Here is a 22,609-nt window from a genome sequence, read left to right on the forward strand (position 1 = left end):
AAATATACAGGGACCTTATTGTTATCAAAGCAAAGGCCAAAGTGTTCACGAAAATAAAGCTTAACCAAAACGTTTTTTTAACAGATAAGAGAAAATATCCTTTTATTTTCTTCTACTATCTACATTTCTATCCATTTAAAATTATGATAAGTGTCTCGTTTTATTTTCTCAATAATATTTTAGGACACTTCTTACAATTTTAAATGGGTAAGAATGTGGATAGAAGAAAAGTAAAAGAACATTTAATTTTTCAATAGATAATTGAAAGAGTAAAAATACAATGAGAGATGTTATATTGTTCAACCGTTTCCGCCTCTAGTATAATTATAAAAAGCCAAAACCAAATATAAATTAAAGACAAAAACTAGCCGAACAAGTCATCTAAAACCACACCCTTAAAACAAGAAAAAAGTGGAATAGTCTAAAATTTTGACCCGCAACAACTAAGATAGTAAGATGATTGGGCTAATTTATTTTCAAACAAAGCAACAAGCAAGATCATTGGGCTAATTTCTTTTCAAACAAAGGCTGATAGAGTTCTTCTAATCCATAACACATGAATGTATAACACATGAAAAAATAACATACTTAAAACAATATGTCTCGTGAGATGCACGAATTTATGCATTTTGTGCAAAAAATTACTTTTAATAATATATATATATATATATATATATATATATATATATATATATATATATATATATATATATAACATCCCGAAAATCTTGACATAAATTTTTTTTTTAGATTAATAAATCGTTAATACATAACTTTCCCGTATAACCAAGGTAACCGAGTCTTAGCAAAACATCGTTAAATCAGAATATTTCACAGAATGTGAAAACATGGGGTGTGTGCTCTGCAATCATCCCGAGTCCTCTCATTTGAAAACTGAAGTACCTGAAACATAAATTGAAGACCGTAAACACAAAGCTTAGTGAGTTATCCAAAATACCATACAAGATACAACTATAGATTATCATGCAACATACATATAGTTGTCATGGGCTCCCCCCATGGTCTTTATCTGGAATGTCATGGGCTCCCCCCATGGTCTTTACCTGGAATGTCATGGGCTCCCCCCATGGTCTAATATCCAAGTGTCACAGGCTACCCCCGGGGTCTTCCATTCAAGTATCATAAAGACAACTAGCATACCACATAACACATAATGGGCAAGCATTGGTGTCTTCTACCCATGGATATAGTGAGAAGACTCACCTCGCACTGCCGAATCAAACAGAACATCATTGACTGCTGGCTGACAAATCCCCGAACTATCGAAGTCAAAACAACACCCAATCAACAATTGGATTCCAATCCATAACCATAAATCCATTACTAGGGTAAATGACCAATTTACCCCTCACCTACTTTTAGTCCAAGACTTAGATCCAAACCTAATAATCCACAAGGCCCAAATACCAAAAACTATCCAAGGCCCAATTTTCCAAATTGGGCCAAATCCATAGTGGGCCTCCACAAATAAATATCAACCCAAAACTTGATGGCCCAACAGGGCCCAAAACAACAAAGCCCAAAAGATGGCCTAACCCGAAGCCCAAAAACCAAAATCCCACTCTGCTGAGTATGTGGGGCGTACTCAACTTGTACGCTAAACATACTGGCTTAAGAGCTTGTACGATGCATGCACAGGATTGTACGCCCAACGTACTCCTCCTGTTTGACCAACTCTTAATTCTAGCTTTTAATCCATTAAGCCAAGACGTCCAAAACCTCAGAATAGCTAAATATAAGTGACTTGATCCATAAAGTCGAATGCTTTAAGATTTTGCATGGCTTAATGAAGCCCAAACACCATAGATGAATTCCAAAGATCAAAATCACTCCAAAATGTCTTAAAAACCTCTTAATACCTTAAGACCTTACTCAAAACTTCCAAATCTGATTCAAAGGGACTTCTTAATTCATAAAGTTCCTGACTTTATGACTTAGCATGACTTATTGGGACCCAAATCAAAACCCTAAGTCTCAAGCTTCACCAAAAGACTACCAAATCATGCATGAAGGTTTATACTCATCAAGATCTAAACTTTATGACTCCATAACCCCAATAAAGGCCAAATATGAAGCTCAAAGGTTCTGGAGTAACTTCTACTCACAAGAACCACCACAAAGGGACTGAAATCATAACAAAGTGCCACCTAGCTAGATCTACAAGATAGAGTTGTCAAGGTTGAGACTTTATACCTCCAGAAGTTAGATCTAGGTGCATAAAGTCTGGATCCAAAAGCTCCAAGTCAAACAATGACCCTTCAAGAAGCTCCTTCTTTCTCCTTAAGCACCAAAACACACATAAATCACTTTGAGGCTCTAAAATCACTCAAATGGGGGCTAAGGGTCGATTTTTAGGGTTTAGAGGGATGAAGGCTGAAGATATTAGGGTTAGGTTATGAGATAATGTCACACCCCCAAACCGGAACGGCGGAAACGTTCGGGGGCGGAGGACGTCATGTTTAGTATCACAAGACATGCATCATAGTAATCAAAGTAATAAACAACCATTTCATTAGAAGAAAGTGTTTACCAAGTATGTGTTTCACATAAGATAGATTACACAAGTAAATGACAAAATAAGACATGAAGCTACTATGCTCCATCTTCTGAATCCCAGTACGTGTACCTGCCTAACAGTTACCTGAGAATACAAGTTATTTTGAAAGAGTAGATCAACATTTAAGCTGGTGAGTTCATAAGTATTTAAGTGATGTATTAGTAAGTTGAAAGCTCTTTTAGAAAAGTTTGCATGTTCCTCAGAAGGTCCTATACCTTCTGATGTTATGAAAGATAAGTATAAATGACTCTACAATCCTTTCTATGGGTACTAAATGAATATAAGTTATATAGAATACAGATCAAACAAACAATCGACTGTGTGAATCTTCCCTAAACCCACAACCAAACAAGGAACAGGGAATAAGGCGGAAGTCACACATCCCATTGTTTGTTAGATCTTCATTGTAAATAACTCTGGTGCATTCATTTGGTACTCACGGAGTTAACTGTAACAGTTCCTTTAGTAAAATAGTAACCACAATAGTTCCTTCTATAATCACTTAGTTTACATTAGTTATACATGATCTAATATCGAACAGATAGTTAACTGTGTGAATCTGCCCTAAGCCCACAACCAAACAAGGAACAGGAAGTAAGGCGGAAAACACACATCTAACTATCTGTTGGATATTACATATATATATATATATATATATATATATATATATATATATATAACCCTGATGTATAAACTAAGGTATTATATAATTAACCACTTAAGGTCCTTTAAGTTGTACTGGTCTAATAAAATGGATTAAACCTTTCACTGATAAGTTTCTAGTTTAGTATACTCATTGTTCTATCTGAAAGTATGTTTTTGTACTAGAAAATGGTGTAATGAATTTATATACTATGACCTGACCTACACCTAGTACTCCTTATGATTACTTGATGTATACGAAATATATATATATATATATATATATATATATATATATATATATATATATATATATATATATATATAGTCAAGATCGAATAGATAGTAGACTGGGTACATCTACTCTAAACCCACAACCAAACAAGGAACATGGAATGAAGCGGAAAGTACACATTCTACTATCTGTTGGACTCAATTAATATATATCCTTGATGTATCTACAAAGAAATCATAAAGTTATCATTATAAGTCACCTTCTAACTGAATGTTTATATTGCGTATTTTACTTATGTTTAATGTTCTTCCTGTATCATACATCGTGTTTGCTAACCCTGGTACGTTGTATTTGTACCTTTGTTATTGAAACTCGGTATGACGTTGTACCTCGTGTTTGCTAACCCTGGTATGTTGTATTTGTACCATTGTTTGTGCAAACCCGGAATGATATGTTATTACTTCGTGTTTGTTAACCTGAGTTTTACATATGTTTATGTGTTTCTTGTATCATACTCCGTGTTTGCTAACCCTGGTACGTTGTATTTGTACCTTTGTTATTGAAACGCGGTATGATGTAAGTGTCATTCTTCAAGTTTGCTAACCCTGGTACATGGTATTCGTACCTTTGTTATTGAAACTCGGTATGACGTTGTACCTCGTGTTTGCTAACCCTGGTACGTGGTATTCGTACTTTGGTATATGCAAATACGGTATTCCTGTGTAATTTCATGATTTATTCTCCTGTTATAGTATGTTCTTTCTGTTATCGTGTATTGTATCTTCCTTCCTGAGTATGTTCTATATGTTATCGTGTATTGTATCTTCCTTCCTGAGTATGTTATCAATGTAGTATGTTCTAGTATCTAGTATGAACTGAACCTCTAAACCATACCTATAATAGTTTACTTGAACTGTTACTAACTTGAATAAAAGTCTCATTTATCTACTAAGTTATGATTTTACTTTAATAACGGAGTTTTATAAACTATAAGGTAACATAACTTATAAAGAGTTTTTGAAATGTTTTGATTACTCCTGAAACATAAACAATCCTTTAAAATGATGTTTATAACGAAACATTTACACAATTATCATTGTGTTCAACTTGTATTCCCCCCTAAAAGTATTTAAAACAGTTGAAAGATTGATTATAGGGGTATGAACTCACCTTATGCGGGTGATTCAATTTCAACTTCTCGTAAGGATGAGAAGTTCCACGAATGAAGTCCCGAGACACAAACGAATCCTAAATGACATATAATGGCATATATTGGCATGAATATAGGGTTTAGAAGCAACTACATGCAAGGAAACACCTTTAGGGACTAGGAAACACTTGGCCCAAGTGTTAGAATCACATGTGATTCATCTAAGGGATGCTTAAGGCCATCATTTGGTGTTTACAACCATGGGTTTACGGCCATGGAGTTTACGACCGTAAACTCATGGTAAAAGGTGCATAAGAGGGTGTTTGAATGATAGGGAAGCTTGAGGGACTATTGCTCTACAAGAGGATGAGCGACACTAACCTTTTAGGAGGTGTTGAGGTGTTTACGGCCACACTAAAAAAGTGTATGGCCGTAAACTCTCCAAATGGTCTCATTTTGGGTCTTAAAGGCAAGGGGTTTCAACGGTTCAAGTTTTCCAATGGTTAGAAAGTGTCTATAAGTGTTTAAGGCTCAAAACATGACAAATACAACGGTTTACGGCCAAGGGAGATGCTCCTGGCCGTAAACTCTCATTGATGTTGAGTTTGGTGATGTTTCAAGGCTAGGATCTAGTGCTTAACATGGCTAACTAGAAGATAGATGGAATACTCACACTTTTGAGTCCCTTAGATGAGTTTGCGGCCACCAAGAACAAGTGTGTGTTCTTGGTGAAAGTTGATGATCTTGAAGATCTAACCAAAAGAGATGATTTTATGGATGAAATCATAGGGGTGTACTAGATTAAGAAGAATAGCAACTCAAAGATGGAAGAACACTTACGTTTTTGAAGATCTAGGATGAAAAGCTTGATGATACTTGAGAGAGAATGGAAGTTTCTTGAGTTGAAAGTGTAAGAATGAAATAAAAGTGAAGGAAATGAGACTTAAAGGGGGGAGTTTACGGCCAGCCTTGAGTTTACGGCAATGAACTCCTTTTGGTGGGGTTTAAGGCTAGAATGTTGTACAGTGTCTCAAGCAGGTACTTCCTATCACTCATTCCTTGAATGTACTAGGTTAAAAACTCCTTAGAATGACCTTTAACAAGGCTAGAGCTCATTTGAAATGAGTCTGACACTCAGTTGAGTTGAATGGTTGGACCTTACCAGGCAGAAATTTTCGGGTTGTCACAGATAAGGTGCTTAAATAGGGTCCAAGTCCCTAAAATAGGTTTTCGGTCTGATTGGAGTACGCCCAACGTACATATGGTACGCCCAGCATACTCCGAAGAGCACCCGCGACCATCCTAGTCAGTACGCCGAACGTACACCAAGGTACTCTTCGTGTACTGCTCTCTTCATTGGTACACCCCGCCTTTGTGTACGCCCCACGTACCCGACTAAACCTTAAAACCACCAAACTTCCGAAGGCCATAACTTCTTCGTTATAAGCCCATTTCCGACGATCCTTATATCCACGGAAAGGTAATGAGAAGAGCTACACTTATATTAACTCATACCATCCTTAAGACCTTCCGAACAAAAATACAATTTCTACAAAAGCCCGAACTGACACTTTACCGAAATACCCCTAGGCTCCAAAACACGAACCGAACACCCGGATCACTTCAAATACATCACTCGCACCCAAATGGGCCTAGATCTTACCTTTTCAAAGGCCCTAACCTTCCCATAATTTACATCTTGCAGATATTTAGGGCAGCTTCGCTTGAAGTGTCCCTTATCCTGGCAATAGAAGCACTGTGCTTCCTTTGGGTTTGAAGAAGGAGTAATGGGACCTTTCTTTGTCCCACTTGAAGAGGAACCATCAAGAGTCTTACCCTTGGTACCCTTCGAAGGGCTTTTCCTCTTCTTACCCTTTCCCTGCCGAATAGCCAGAACAGGAGTTGTTGAAGGAGTAGAAGTAGCAACCGCTTTACCCTTAAGGCCATTCTCAGCTGTCCTTAAGAGTCCTTGAAGTTTGCTAAGTGTGACTTCCTCCTTGTTCATATGATAAGTCATACGAAACTGATCATAACTTGGAGGTAAGGAATGGAGAATGATGTCAATCGCCATTTCCTCAGGAAAGTCAACATTTAGCTTCAGCAACCGGTCAACGAACCTTTGCATCTTCTGCAAGTGACCGGTGATGGGTTCACCATCCTTCATCCTTGCGGTTATTATGGAGGAGATGATTTCATACCTCTCCTGACGCGCGCTCTGATGGTACCTGTCCATCAGATCCAGGTGCATCTCATAGGGGTAGAAATCTTCATAGGATTTTTGAAGTTCAGGAGTCATGGTGGCCATCATGATGCATGCTACTTTAGTAGCATCCTTTTCATGTGCAACAAACTCCGCAAACTCTTCAGGAGTAGCAGTGGATTCATTCACAACCTTAAGCTCCCTATCAAGGACATATTCTTTGTCCTCATAGCGGGTAATCATTCTGATGTTTCTGATCCACTCATTGAAATTGGATCCATCAAAGATGACCTTACCACACAAGTTCATAAGGGAAAAGGAGCCTGTTGGGTTTGAGCCAGAAACATTGTTGGAAGACATCTGAAAGGAAAGAAAGACAAGTTTCATTAGATTAGGAATCCTTAATAATTCACCCAAATGAAATATTAAGGCTAGGATCCAACAAACTATTTATAGTTGGAAGAGGGATGCCGTAATCCATACTATAAAATATTTGAAGGTAGGTAAATGACGATTTACCAATTTCCACCATAAGAACGAAATATTTAATTATTAGGTTTTATTGGTTTTGAAACTCTTAGATCTTTTGAGATACATTGAACTTTTCAATGGCATGTTTGAATCTCGATTGTGCCCTCTCAAGTTTGTGACTGGGATGCCGAGGATCACAAACAAGGTGTGAATAACCATACAAATTGACTTGGTACCCTCAACAATATTACCTAATCGATGTGCCGGTTAACCACACACGCTCCACCGATCTATAATAAAGTCAAGTTACCCTTTGCCACTCTTACTAGTCCATGTTAGTGTGCCGGTTAACCACACACGCTCCACTAACGACTTGGTAAGGTATAAAGTGTAATTTTATGGGCTAGCACCAATTTCACATTTTCCTAAAGTAACTAAGATTGGGAATTTATAATGTATAGTTACTTTATAATTCATTATACTTTTAACGAATATTTAAAGTCGTATCCTACCCGTTCGGCTAACGACCCTCCACCGATCAAGGAAGCGGTGGGTGAGAGTGGACACCCATTAAGTCACCATTTTATAGGCAACAACCTTATAACCCCCTTATAGACCGGCTTCGTGAATGAGGCCTACTAACGGTAAGAATGACATATTCTTATACATATCTATATAATAAAATTATAATAATAGTATAAGTGTTGATTTTTAAACCTTTTAAAAATCTAAGGTTTAATTTGGAATTAAAGTATTAAAGTATAAGACTTTTCAAATTCCAAAACTTGAGGGCAAGAATTGAAACTATTCCAAGTCTCTTCAATTTGTAACTTATGAGTTTTAATGATTCATAAAAATAAAGACTCTTCATTTTATGAAACCTCTTTAGTTCTTTAATCATAACTAAAAGAAGTGACTTTTGGTTATCCATAACTTGAGGACAAGTTATGGACACCATCATAGCCATTAAGATCATGAATTAAACACACATGGAGGTTACATATAATTCCTATGATCTTCTAAAAAACTCATAAGAACACAAATTCATGTCAAGCAATTTCAAGAAATCATATAACTATATACAATACTTGAAAATTGATAAAAGTCATGTAAAATGGGTTAACATAATCATTATCATTTTGAAAAACAGATTTTACAAGTCCAAAACAGATTGGGATAATGATCTTAATCCATTTCCAGCAACAAAACTCGAAAAAAAACTGCCCAGCATGCTCCTACTCGCCGAGTGCATTATTCTACTCGGCGAGTAGAATGAATTTGTTCATGGACTCGGCGAGTTCAGTCGTCAGCGTGCAGAATTTTCGATTTTTAAGCAGTTTTGCATCAAGTATACAGAAAACAATCCTAGGCTCTGATACCACTGATGGGTTTTTGAGCATTCTAACACTTCCTAAGTGTACATGCAACCCTAATAACCTTGAATCTATGTTTTCTCTATATACATGCAAATTTCTTTTTCAAGGTTATTTCCTAACTAGCATGGCATGGGGATTACATAGAACATAAAACTAGTAGAAATACATACCTTGTTGTTGCTTGGATTCCTTCAAGACTTTTTGAGCCTAGCACCCCAACTGTTGTGCCTCAAATGCTTCACACAACACCACAAGACTTGGAATAACTTGAGAGAATACTTCTAGCACTCAAAATCGGTTATGCCCTCTCTAGTAACACTAGGTCCAATAGGTCATGATTTTGCTAGCCATAGGGTTCCTTTTATAGTGTTGTCACAATTAGGGTTTACACATGAATGCCCTTAATTGTCATGACTCTTGATTTCCCATGACCCATGGGTTTGTAACTCCCATGGACTATCCATGGAGCTCCATATGGTTATAACCAAACCCATAAACCATGGATCATTAATCCACCATAAAAGAATTGATGATTGTCATAATCAATCCTATATATTTAATTAGTCTCACTTTGATCACCAAATTAATACTAGATTAATACTTGATCAATACTAATTAAATAATACTATTATTAATATATTAGAACTTATAATATATTAATAACCATAAGTGCCTTATTCTATCATTTAGTCTATCCAAGTATTGCAATGCCATGCAACCCAAATGGACCATGCCGGGTCGGGTCAAGTACATACCAAATAAAGTTATGGACTTAGACACTATATCCAACAGTCTCCCACTTGGATAAGTCTAATAACTATATTTGCAAATATGACTTCAAAATCCGACTAGCAATCGTAGCTCTTTCAAAGTCTCTCGGAACTGAGATGATGATGATACGCCATTTAAGATAAGTGATCATACAATCCTCTGTTCTCATGATATCAGCCAGACAAACACATGGAACATGGTCTTACTTATTGTCCAACATTTGTTTCTCGATCTCTGATTTGTTTCGACATAGAACTAAATTGAACACATCAATTAGGTTCTGACCGGGCCCGGTACATAGGTCAAAACCAAATCATCGAGGGGCCCAGATATCGCTTCTATTTCTAGAAGGAACAGATAAACTTCGACTGATATGCTTGTACTAACTACTTGTTGAATTATTCACAAAGGCACGTTTTATGACATCGAGTTACCAATGCGTTTTCGTGCAATCAATGAATAACCAACTCATAGTCAACAACTCATATCTCTAGGTTTGAAGATTTATATGATATTACCGTCTCACGATCACTCGAGATAAATTCCATGAAGTGATGCAAGTGAGCGTGGGTTGGATCCAATACTCAGCCCTTATGAGTACTCATGAATGTTGTAGCAACCATTGCATTGTCCAAAGCACTTTTAGACAAATCATACAAGCCAAATTCATGACAGTCTTAAATCAATACTTACTTCCAAAGTTTGACTGACTGTGGAAGGTTTGAATAATAGCATAATTATTCTGGAAGTAAAAACATGCAAAATTGAAACATAGTAAACAATCAACACAAGATAGTAACACCTTACTCATAAATAAATAACAACTTTTATTTATCATCAAATGTCAATTACATTTTACAAGTTTCAGGAATCTAATTATTGAAACTAATATCATCCTTCAGCCCAATGCGCCTCGCATGCTGTAAATGCTTAACCCTGCTCAGTCCCTTCGTGAGGGGATCTGTCGGGTTCTCATCTGATGATACCCTCTTAGCCACGAGGAGTCCTTCTTCTATTCGATGTCTGATGAAATGGTATTTTCTGTCAATGTGCCTAGATCTCCCGTGATCTCTCGGTTCCTTAGCCAAAGCAACCGCACTTTCGCTGTCACAGAAAATTTCCATTGGCTCTTTTATAGCTGGTACAACTCCAAGGTCTCCGATGAAGTTCTTTAGCCATATCGCCTCCTTAGCTGCTTCACTTGCTGCTATGTACTCTGATTCACAAGTAGAATAAGCTACTGTCTCCTGCTTGGAACTTTTCCAAGTAATTGCCCCTCCATTTAGGATAAAGACCCAGCCTGACTGAGAGCGGAAATTATCCCTATCAGTCTGGAAGCTAGCATCGCTATATCCTTCCACTCTCAAGTCATCACTGCCTCCGAGGGTAAGGACCCAATCCTTAGTCCTCCGCAGATACTTGAGAATGTTCTTTACCGCTGTCCAGTGTGCCTTGCCAGGGTTCCCTTGATATCTACTGACCATGCTCAAAGCAAAGGCCACATCAGGGCGAGTACAAGTCATAGCATACATGATCGAGCCCACAGCGGAAGCATATGGTATATGACTCATTTCAGCTATCTCAGCCTCTGTACTCGGACTCTGAGTCTTACTCAGCTTGGCATTACTCTGGATTGGTAATTCTCCTTTCTTGGATTCTTGCATGCTGAACCTCTTCAGCACCTTATCCAAGTAAGTACTTTGACTAAGTCCAATTAGTCTCTTACTCCTATCTCTCAATATCCTTATCCCTAGGATATAGGCAGCTTCCCCAAGGTCCTTCATAGCGAAACACTTCCCAAGCCAGGAGTTAACCTCCTGCAAGGTTGGGATGTCGTTTCCTATGAGAAGAATGTCATCCACATACAACACCAAGAAGCTAACTATGCTCCCACTAGCCCTGACATACACACAAGACTCATCCTCACTCCTAGAAAAGCCAAACTCTTTGACTTTCTCATCAAATCAAAGATTCCATCTGCGAGATGCTTGTTTCAATCCATAAATGGATTTATCAAGCTTACACACTCTATTAGAGTATCTTGTATCGACAAAACCCTCTGGTTGAGCCATGTAAACATCCTCAGCCAACTTTCCATTAAGGAAAGCGGTTTTGACATCCATTTGCCATATTTCATAATCATGAAATGCAGCTATGGCCAACAATACTCTAATAGACTTAATCTTAGCTACCGGTGAGAAGGTCTCATCATAGTCAACTCCCGGAGTTTGAGTAAAGCCCTTCGCAATCAGTCGCGCTTTGTAAGTATGTACCTTCCCATCCATGTCGGTCTTCTTCTTGAAGATCCATTTGCACCCAACTGTCTTACGACCTGGTACATTGTCAACCAAGTTCCAAACTTGATTGTCATACATGGACTGAATCTCGCTGTCCATAGCCTCCTTCCACTTAGCAGACTCAGGGCCTGCCATGGCTTCCCTATAATTGTTAGGATCATCCAAATCTATTAGTGTACTATCACTAATAAATGTATCACCTTCAGTGGTGATGTGATAACCATAATAAAAATCAGGTGTGTTCCTCACCCTAGTGGAACGTCTTGGAGGTACAGACTCATCTATCGGATCAACAGGAGTTTCCTCCTCAGGTTGGTCGATAGCATTTGAGGTTCCTTCACCACTTGACTCTTGAAGCTCTTCAAGGTCAATTTGCCTCCCACTGTCCCCTTGGCTTATGAGTTCTCTCTCACGAAAGACTCCTCTTCTTGCTACAAAAACCACATTATCACTGGGTCTGTAGAAGAGGTAACCAAAGGATCTCTGTGGGTAGCCGATGAAAATACACCTCTCACTTCGAGGTTCAAGCTTATCATGAGTCTCACGCCTCACGAAAGCTTCACAACCCCAAATTTTGATGTGGTCCAAATTGGGAACTTTCCCAGTCCACATCTCGTGAGGTGTTTTGGCAACCTTTTTAGTAGGGACTAGATTAAGGATATGGGCGGCAGTCTCTAAGGCATACCCCCAGAAAGAGATTGGTAACGAAGCTCGACTAATCATGGAATGAACCATATCCAACAAGGTTCGATTGCGCCTCTCAGCTACACCATTCAACTGTGGTGTTCTGGGAGGTGTCAATTGTGAGACAATCCCACATTCCTTAAGATAGTCAAGGAACTCAATGCTAAGATACTCTCCTCCTCGATCGGATCGGAGCATCTTGATGTTCCTGCCCAATTGATTCTCCACTTCCTGCTTAAACTCTTTGAACTTTTCAAAGGTTTCTGACTTATGCTTGATTAAGTAAATATATCCATATCTACTGTAATCATCAGTAAAAGTCACATAATAGCGATTAGCATCCCTTGTAGCAACTCTGAAGGGCCCACACACATCCGTGTGTACAAGGTCCAACAAACCTTCACCCCTATCACAAGTACCTGTGAAGGGTGACTTTGTCATTTTTCCAAGTAAACAAGACTCGCAACTATCATCTGACTTGAGGTCAAATGATTCCAAGACTCCAGCCTTTTGGAGTTGGCCTATGCGCTTCTTGTTAACATGTCCAAGACGACAATGCCACAAGGATGCTTTATCCAAGCTATATGAAGAATCAATATACAACAAATTATTTCCTAGATTGTCTACAACATTCACGGCTTCATATACACCATCACAAGGTAATGCTTTAAAGTAAAATACATCATTGTAATAAACATTAATAGCACCATTTTTATTATCAAATGAAAATGTAAAACCTTGTTTGTACAAGCCATGAAAAGAAATAATATTTCTCGCCATTTCGGGTGAGTAACAACACTTATTCAAATCTAACATTAACCCATTATTAAGCAATAAAGAATAAACTCCTATCTTGGTAACAGGTGATGCTTTCCTGTTGCCCATGACTAAGTTTATCTTCCCGTGCTCCACTTGCTCACTTCTTCTTAGTGCCTGCAAATAAGTACAAATGTGAATACCACAACCTGTATCAAGCACCCAAGAATTAGCATTAGATGAGTTATTAGACAATATTGTGTAAATACCTGCATGGGTGGGTTTAACCTTCCCATCATTTACATCTTGCAGATATTTAGGGCAGCTTCGCTTGAAGTGTCCCTTATCCTGGCAATAGAAGCACTGTGCTTCCTTTGGGTTTGAAGAAGGAGTAATGGGACCTTTCTTTGTCCCACTTGAAGAGGAACCATCAAGAGTCTTACCCTTGGTACCCTTCGAAGGGCTTTTCCTCTTCTTACCCTTTCCCTGCCGAATAGCCAGAACAGGGGTTGTTGAAGGAGTAGAAGTAGCAACCGCTTTACCCTTAAGGCCATTCTCAGCTGTCCTTAAGAGTCCTTGAAGTTTGCTAAGTGTGACTTCCTCCTTGTTCATATGATAAGTCATACGAAACTGATCATAACTTGGAGGTAAGGAATGGAGAATGATGTCAATCGCCATTTCCTCAGGAAAGTCAACATTTAGCTTCAGCAACCGGTCAACGAACCTTTGCATCTTCTGCAAGTGACCGGTGATGGGTTCACCATCCTTCATCCTTGCGGTTATCATGGAGGAGATGATTTCATACCTCTCCTGACGCGCGCTCTGATGGTACCTGTCCATCAGATCCAGGTGCATCTCATAGGGGTAGAAATCTTCATAGGATTTTTGAAGTTCAGGAGTCGTGGTGGCCATCATGATGCATGCTACTTTAGTAGCATCCTTTTTATGTGCAACAAACTCCGCAAACTCTTCAGGAGTAGCAGTGGCTTCATTCACAACCTTAAGCTCCCTATCAAGGACATATTCTTTGTCCTCATAGCGGGTAATCATTCTGATGTTTCTGATCCACTCATTGAAATTGGATCCATCAAAGATGACCTTACCACACAAGTTCATAAGGGAAAAGGAGCCTGTTGGGTTTGAGCCAGAAGCATTGTTGGAAGACATCTGAAAGGAAAGAAAGACAAGTTTCATTAGATTAGGAATCCTTAATAATTCACCCAAATGAAATATTAAGGCTAGGATCCAACAAACTATTTATAGTTGGAAGAGGGATGCCGTAATCCATACTATAAAATATTTGAAGGTAGGTAAATGACGATTTACCAATTTCCACCATAAGAACGAAATATTTAATTATTAGGTTTTATTGGTTTTGAAACTCCTAGATCTTTTGAGATACATTGAACTTTTCAATGGCATGTTTGAATCTCGATTGTGCCCTCTCAAGTTTGTGACTGGGATGCCGAGGATCACAAACAAGGTGTGAATAACCATACAAATTGACTTGGTACCCTCAACAATATTACCTAATCGATGTGCCGGTTAACCACACACGCTCCACCGATCTATAATAAAGTCAAGTTACCCTTTGCCACTCTTACTAGTCCATGTTAGTGTGCCGGTTAACCACACACGCTCCACTAACGACTTGGTAAGGTACAAAGTGTAATTTTATGGGCTAGCACCAATTTCACATTTTCCTAAAGTAACTAAGATTGGGAATTTATAATGTATAGTTACTTTATAATTCATTATACTTTTAACGAATATTTAAAGTCGTATCCTACCCGTTCGGCTAACGACCCTCCACCGATCAAGGAAGCGGTGGGTGAGAGTGGACACCCATTAAGTCACCATTTTATAGGCAACAACCTTATACCCCCCTTATAGACCGGCTTCGTGAATGAGGCCTACTAACGGTAAGAATGACATATTCTTATACATATCTATATAATAAAATTATAATAATAGTATAAGTGTTGATTTTTAAACCTTTTAAAAATCTAAGGTTTAATTTGGAATTAAAGTATTAAAGTATAAGACTTTTCAAATTCCAAAACTTGAGGGCAAGAATTGAAACTATTCCAAGTCTCTTCAATTTGTAACTTATGAGTTTTAATGATTCATAAAAATAAAGACTCTTCATTTTATGAAACCTCTTTAGTTCTTTAATCATAACTAAAAGAAGTGACTTTTGGTTATCCATAACTTGAGGACAAGTTATGGACACCATCATAGCCATTAAGATCATGAATTAAACACACATGGAGGTTACATATAATTCCTATGATCTTCTAAAAAACTCATAAGAACACAAATTCATGTCAAGCAATTTCAAGAAATCATATAACTATATACAATACTTGAAAATTGATAAAAGTCATGTAAAATGGGTTAACATAATCATTATCATTTTGAAAAACAGATTTTACAAGTCCAAAACAGATTGGGATAATGATCTTAATCCATTTCCAGCAACAAAACTCGAAAAAAAACTGCCCAGCATGCTCCTACTCGCCGAGTGCATTATTCTACTCGGCGAGTAGAATGAATTTGTTCATGGACTCGGCGAGTCCTCCCCATGGACTCGGCGAGTTCAGTCGTCAGAGTGCAGAATTTTCGATTTTTAAGCAATTTTGCATCAAGTATACAGAAAACAATCCTAGGCTCTGATACCACTGATGGGTTTTTGAGCATTCTAACACTTCCTAAGTGTACATGCAACCCTAATAACCTTGAATCTATGTTTTCTCTATATACATGCAAATTTCTTTTTCAAGGTTATTTCCTAACTAGCATGGCATGGGGATTACATAGAACATAAAACTAGTAGAAATACATACCTTGTTGTTGCTTGGATTCCTTCAAGACTTTTTGAGCCTAGCACCCCAAATGTTGTGCCTCAAATGCTTCACACAACACCACAAGACTTGGAATAACTTGAGAGAATACTTCTAGCACTCAAAATCGGTTATGCCCTCTCTAGTAACACTAGGTCCACTAGGTCATGATTTTGCTAGCCATAGGGTTCCTTTTATAGTGTTGTCACAATTAGGGTTTACACATGAATGCCCTTAATTGTCATGACTCTTGATTTCCCATGACCCATGGGTTTGTAACTCCCATGGACTATCCATGGAGCTCCATATGGTTATAACCAAACCCATAAACCATGGATCATTAATCCACCATAAAAGAATTGATGATTGTCATAATCAATCCTATATATTTAATTAGTCTCACTTTGATCACCAAATTAATACTAGATTAATACTTGATCAATACTAATTAAATAATACTATTATTAATATATTAGAACTTATAATATATTAATAACCATAAGTGCCTTATTCTCTCATTTAGTCTATCCAAGTATTGCAATGCCATGCAACCCAAATGGACCATGCCGGGTCGGGTCAAGTACATACCAAATAAAGTTATGGACTTAGACACTATATCCAACAGTCTCCCACTTGGATAAGTCTAATAACTATATTTGCAAATATGACTTCAAAATCCGACTAGCAATCGTAACTCTTTCAAAGTCTCTCGGAACTGAGATGATGATGATACGCCATTTAAGATAAGTGATCATACAATCATCTGTTCTCATGATATCAGCCGGACAAACACATGGAACATGGTCTTACTTATTGTCCAACATTTGTTTCTCGATCTCTGATTTGTTTCGACATAGAACTAAATTGAACACATCAATTAGGTTCTGACCGGGCCCGGTACATAGGTCAAAACCAAATCATCGAGGGGCCCAGATATCGCTTCTATTTCTAGAAGGAACATATAAACTTCGACTGATATGCTTGTACTAACTACTTGTTGAATTATTCACAAAGGCACGTTTTATGACATCGAGTTACCAATGCGTTTTCGTGCAATCAATGAATAACCAACTCATAGTCAACAACTCATATCTCTAGGTTTGAAGATTTATATGATATTACCGTCTCACGATCACTCGAGATAAATTCCATGAAGTGATGCAAGTGAGCGTGGGTTGGATCCAATACTCAGCCCTTATGAGTACTCATGAATGTTGTAGCAACCATTGCATTGTCCAAAGCACTTTTAGACAAATCATACAAGCCAAATTCATGACAGTCTTAAATCAATACTTACTTCCAAAGTTTGACTGACTGTGGAAGGTTTGAATAATAGCATAATTATTCTGGAAGTAAAAACATGCAAAATTGAAACATAGTAAACAATCAACACAAGATAGTAACACCTTACTCATAAATAAATAACAACTTTTATTTATCATCAAATGTCAATTACATTTTACAAGTTTCAGGAATCTAATTATTGAAACTAATATCATCCTTCAGCCCAATGCGCCTCGCATGCTGTAAATGCTTAACCCTGCTCAGTCCCTTCGTGAGGGGATCTATCGGGTTCTCATCTGATGATACCCTCTTAGCCACGAGGAGTCCTTCTTCTATTCGATGTCTGATGAAATGGTATTTTCTGTCAATGTGCCTAGATCTCCCGTGATCTCTCGGTTCCTTAGCCAAAGCAACCGCACTTTCGCTGTCACAGAAAATTTCCATTGGCTCTTTTATAGCTGGTACAACTCCAAGGTCTCCGATGAAGTTCTTTAGCCATATCGCCTCCTTAGCTGCTTCACTTGCTGCTATGTACTCTGATTCACAAGTAGAATAAGCTACTGTCTCCTGCTTGGAACTTTTCCAAGTAATTGCCCCTCCATTTAGGATAAAGACCCAGCCTGACTGAGAGCGGAAATTATCCCTATCAGTCTGGAAGCTAGCATCGCTATATCCTTCCACTCTCAAGTCATCACTGCCTCCGAGGGTAAGGACCCAATCCTTAGTCCTCCGCAGATACTTGAGAATGTTCTTTACCGCTGTCCAGTGTGCCTTGCCAGGGTTCCCTTGATATCTACTGACCATGCTCAAAGCAAAGGCCACATCAGGGCGAGTACAAGTCATAGCATACATGATCGAGCCCACAGCGGAAGCATATGGTATATGACTCATTTCAGCTATCTCAGCCTCTGTACTCGGACTCTGAGTCTTACTCAGCTTGGCATTACTCTGGATTGGTAATTCTCCTTTCTTGGATTCTTGCATGCTGAACCTCTTCAGCACCTTATCCAAGTAAGTACTTTGACTAAGTCCAATTAGTCTCTTACTCCTATCTCTCAATATCCTTATCCCTAGGATATAGGCAGCTTCCCCAAGGTCCTTCATAGCGAAACACTTCCCAAGCCAGGAGTTAACCTCCTGCAAGGTTGGGATGTCGTTTCCTATGAGAAGAATGTCATCCACATACAACACCAAGAAGCTAACTATGCTCCCACTAGCCCTGACATACACACAAGACTCATCCTCACTCCTAGAAAAGCCAAACTCTTTGACTTTCTCATCAAATCAAAGATTCCATCTGCGAGATGCTTGTTTCAATCCATAAATGGATTTATCAAGCTTACACACTCTATTAGAGTATCTTGTATCGACAAAACCCTCTGGTTGAGCCATGTAAACATCCTCAGCCAACTTTCCATTAAGGAAAGCGGTTTTGACATCCATTTGCCATATTTCATAATCATGAAATGCAGCTATGGCCAACAATACTCTAATAGACTTAATCTTAGCTACCGGTGAGAAGGTCTCATCATAGTCAACTCCCGGAGTTTGAGTAAAGCCCTTCGCAACCAGTCGCGCTTTGTAAGTATGTACCTTCCCAGCCATGTCGGTCTTCTTCTTGAAGATCCATTTGCACCCAACTGTCTTACGACCTGGTACATTGTCAACCAAGTTCCAAACTTGATTGTCATACATGGACTGAATCTCGCTGTCCATAGCCTCCTTCCACTTAGCAGACTCAGGGCCTGCCATGGCTTCCCTATAATTGTTAGGATCATCCAAATCTATTAGTGTACTATCACTAATAAATGTATCACCTTCAGTGGTGATGTGATAACCATAATAAAAATCAGGTGTGTTCCTCACCCTAGTGGAACGTCTTGGAGGTACAGACTCATCTATCGGATCAACAGGAGTTTCCTCCTCAGGTTGGTCGATAGCATTTGAGGTTCCTTCACCACTTGACTCTTGAAGCTCTTCAAGGTCAATTTGCCTCCCACTGTCCCCTTGGCTTATGAGTTCTCTCTCACGAAAGACTCCTCTTCTTGCTACAAAAACCACATTATCACTGGGTCTGTAGAAGAGGTAACCAAAGGATCTCTGTGGGTAGCCGATGAAAATACACCTCTCACTTCGAGGTTCAAGCTTATCATGAGTCTCACGCCTCACGAAAGCTTCACAACCCCAAATTTTGATGTGGTCCAAATTGGGAACTTTCCCAGTCCACATCTCGTGAGGTGTTTTGGCAACCTTTTTAGTAGGGACTAGATTAAGGATATGGGCGGCAGTCTCTAAGGCATACCCCCAGAAAGAGATTGGTAACGAAGCTCGACTAATCATGGAATGAACCATATCCAACAAGGTTCGATTGCGCCTCTCAGCTACACCATTCAACTGTGGTGTTCTGGGAGGTGTCAATTGTGAGACAATCCCACATTCCTTAAGATAGTCAAGGAACTCAATGCTAAGATACTCTCCTCCTCGATCGGATCGGAGCATCTTGATGTTCCTGCCCAATTGATTCTCCACTTCCTGCTTAAACTCTTTGAACTTTTCAAAGGTTTCTGACTTATGCTTGATTAAGTAAATATATCCATATCTACTGTAATCATCAGTAAAAGTCACATAATAGCGATTAGCATCCCTTGTAGCAACTCTGAAGGGCCCACACACATCCGTGTGTACAAGGTCCAACAAACCTTCACCCCTATCACAAGTACCTGTGAAGGGTGACTTTGTCATTTTTCCAAGTAAACAAGACTCGCAACTATCATCTGACTTGAGGTCAAATGATTCCAAGACTCCAGCCTTTTGGAGTTGGCCTATGCGCTTCTTGTTAACATGTCCAAGACGACAATGCCACAAGGATGCTTTATCCAAGCTATCTGAAGAATCAATATACAACAAATTATTTCCTAGATTGTCTACAACATTCACGGCTTCATATACACCATCACAAGGTAATGCTTTAAAGTAAAATACATCATTGTAATAAACATTAATAGCACCATTTTTATTATCAAATGAAAATGTAAAACCTTGTTTGTACAAGCCATGAAAAGAAATAATATTTCTCGCCATTTCGGGTGAGTAACAACACTTATTCAAATCTAACATTAACCCATTATTAAGCAATAAAGAATAAACTCCTATCTTGGTAACAGGTGATGCTTTCCTGTTGCCCATGACTAAGTTTATCTTCCCGTGCTCCACTTGCTCACTTCTTCTTAGTGCCTGCAAATAAGTACAAATGTGAATACCACAACCTGTATCAAGCACCCAAGAATTAGCATTAGATGAGTTATTAGACAATATTGTGTAAATACCTGCATGGGTGGGTTTAACCTTCCCATCATTTACATCTTGCAGATATTTAGGGCAGCTTCGCTTGAAGTGTCCCTTATCCTGGCAATAGAAGCACTGTGCTTCCTTTGGGTTTGAAGAAGGAGTAATGGGACCTTTCTTTGTCCCACTTGAAGAGTAACCATCAAGAGTCTTACCCTTGGTACCCTTCGAAGGGCTTTTCCTCTTCTTACCCTTTCCCTGCCGAATAGCCAGAACAGGGGTTGTTGAAGGAGTAGAAGTAGCAACCGCTTTACCCTTAAGGCCATTCTCAGCTGTCCTTAAGAGTCCTTGAAGTTTGCTAAGTGTGACTTCCTCCTTGTTCATATGATAAGTCATACGAAACTGATCATAACTTGGAGGTAAGGAATGGAGAATGATGTCAATCGCCATTTCCTCAGGAAAGTCAACATTTAGCTTCAGCAACCGGTCAACGAACCTTTGCATCTTCTGCAAGTGACCGGTGATGGGTTCACCATCCTTCATCCTTGCGGTTATTATGGAGGAGATGATTTCATACCTCTCCTGACGCGCGCTCTGATGGTACCTGTCCATCAGATCCAGGTGCATCTCATAGGGGTAGAAATCTTCATAGGATTTTTGAAGTTCAGGAGTCATGGTGGCCATCATGATGCATGCTACTTTAGTAGCATCCTTTTCATGTGCAACAAACTCCGCAAACTCTTCAGGAGTAGCAGTGGCTTCATTCACAACCTTAAGCTCCCTATCAAGGACATATTCTTTGTCCTCATAGCGGGTAATCATTCTGATGTTTCTGATCCACTCATTGAAATTGGATCCATCAAAGATGACCTTACCACACAAGTTCATAAGGGAAAAGGAGCCTGTTGGGTTTGAGCCAGAAGCATTGTTGGAAGACATCTGAAAGGAAAGAAAGACAAGTTTCATTAGATTAGGAATCCTTAATAATTCACCCAAATGAAATATTAAGGCTAGGATCCAACAAACTATTTATAGTTGGAAGAGGGATGCCGTAATCCATACTATAAAATATTTGAAGGTAGGTAAATGACGATTTACCAATTTCCACCATAAGAACGAAATATTTAATTATTAGGTTTTATTGGTTTTGAAACTCCTAGATCTTTTGAGATACATTGAACTTTTCAATGGCATGTTTGAATCTCGATTGTGCCCTCTCAAGTTTGTGACTGGGATGCCGAGGATCACAAACAAGGTGTGAATAACCATACAAATTGACTTGGTACCTTCAACAATATTACCTAATCGATGTGCCGGTTAACCACACACGCTCCACCGATCTATAATAAAGTCAAGTTACCCTTTGCCACTCTTACTAGTCCATGTTAGTGTGCCGGTTAACCACACACGCTCCACTAACGACTTGGTAAGGTACAAAGTGTAATTTTATGGGCTAGCACCAATTTCACATTTTCCTAAAGTAACTAAGATTGGGAATTTATAATGTATAGTTACTTTATAATTCATTATACTTTTAACGAATATTTAAAGTCGTATCCTACCCGTTCGGCTAACGACCCTCCACCGATCAAGGAAGCGGTGGGTGAGAGTGGACACCCATTAAGTCACCATTTTATAGGCAACAACCTTATACCCCCCTTATAGACCGGCTTCGTGAATGAGGCCTACTAATGGTAAGAATGACATATTCTTATACATATCTATATAATAAAATTATAATAATAGTATAAGTGTTGATTTTTAAACCTTTTAAAAATCTAAGGTTTAATTTGGAATTAAAGTATTAAAGTATAAGACTTTTCAAATTCCAAAACTTGAGGGCAAGAATTGAAACTATTCCAAGTCTCTTCAATTTGTAACTTATGAGTTTTAATGATTCATAAAAATAAAGACTCTTCATTTTATGAAACTTCTTTAGTTCTTTAATCATAACTAAAAGAAGTGACTTTTGGTTATCCATAACTTGAGGACAAGTTATGGACACCATCATAGCCATTAAGATCATGAATTAAACAC

The sequence above is a fragment of the Lactuca virosa genome, chromosome 3 (genome assembly GCF_052849685.1).
Source record: "Lactuca virosa cultivar CGN04683 chromosome 3, Lactuca_virosa_CGN04683_v6, whole genome shotgun sequence".
In the NCBI taxonomy this organism is placed as follows: domain Eukaryota; kingdom Viridiplantae; phylum Streptophyta; class Magnoliopsida; order Asterales; family Asteraceae; genus Lactuca; species Lactuca virosa.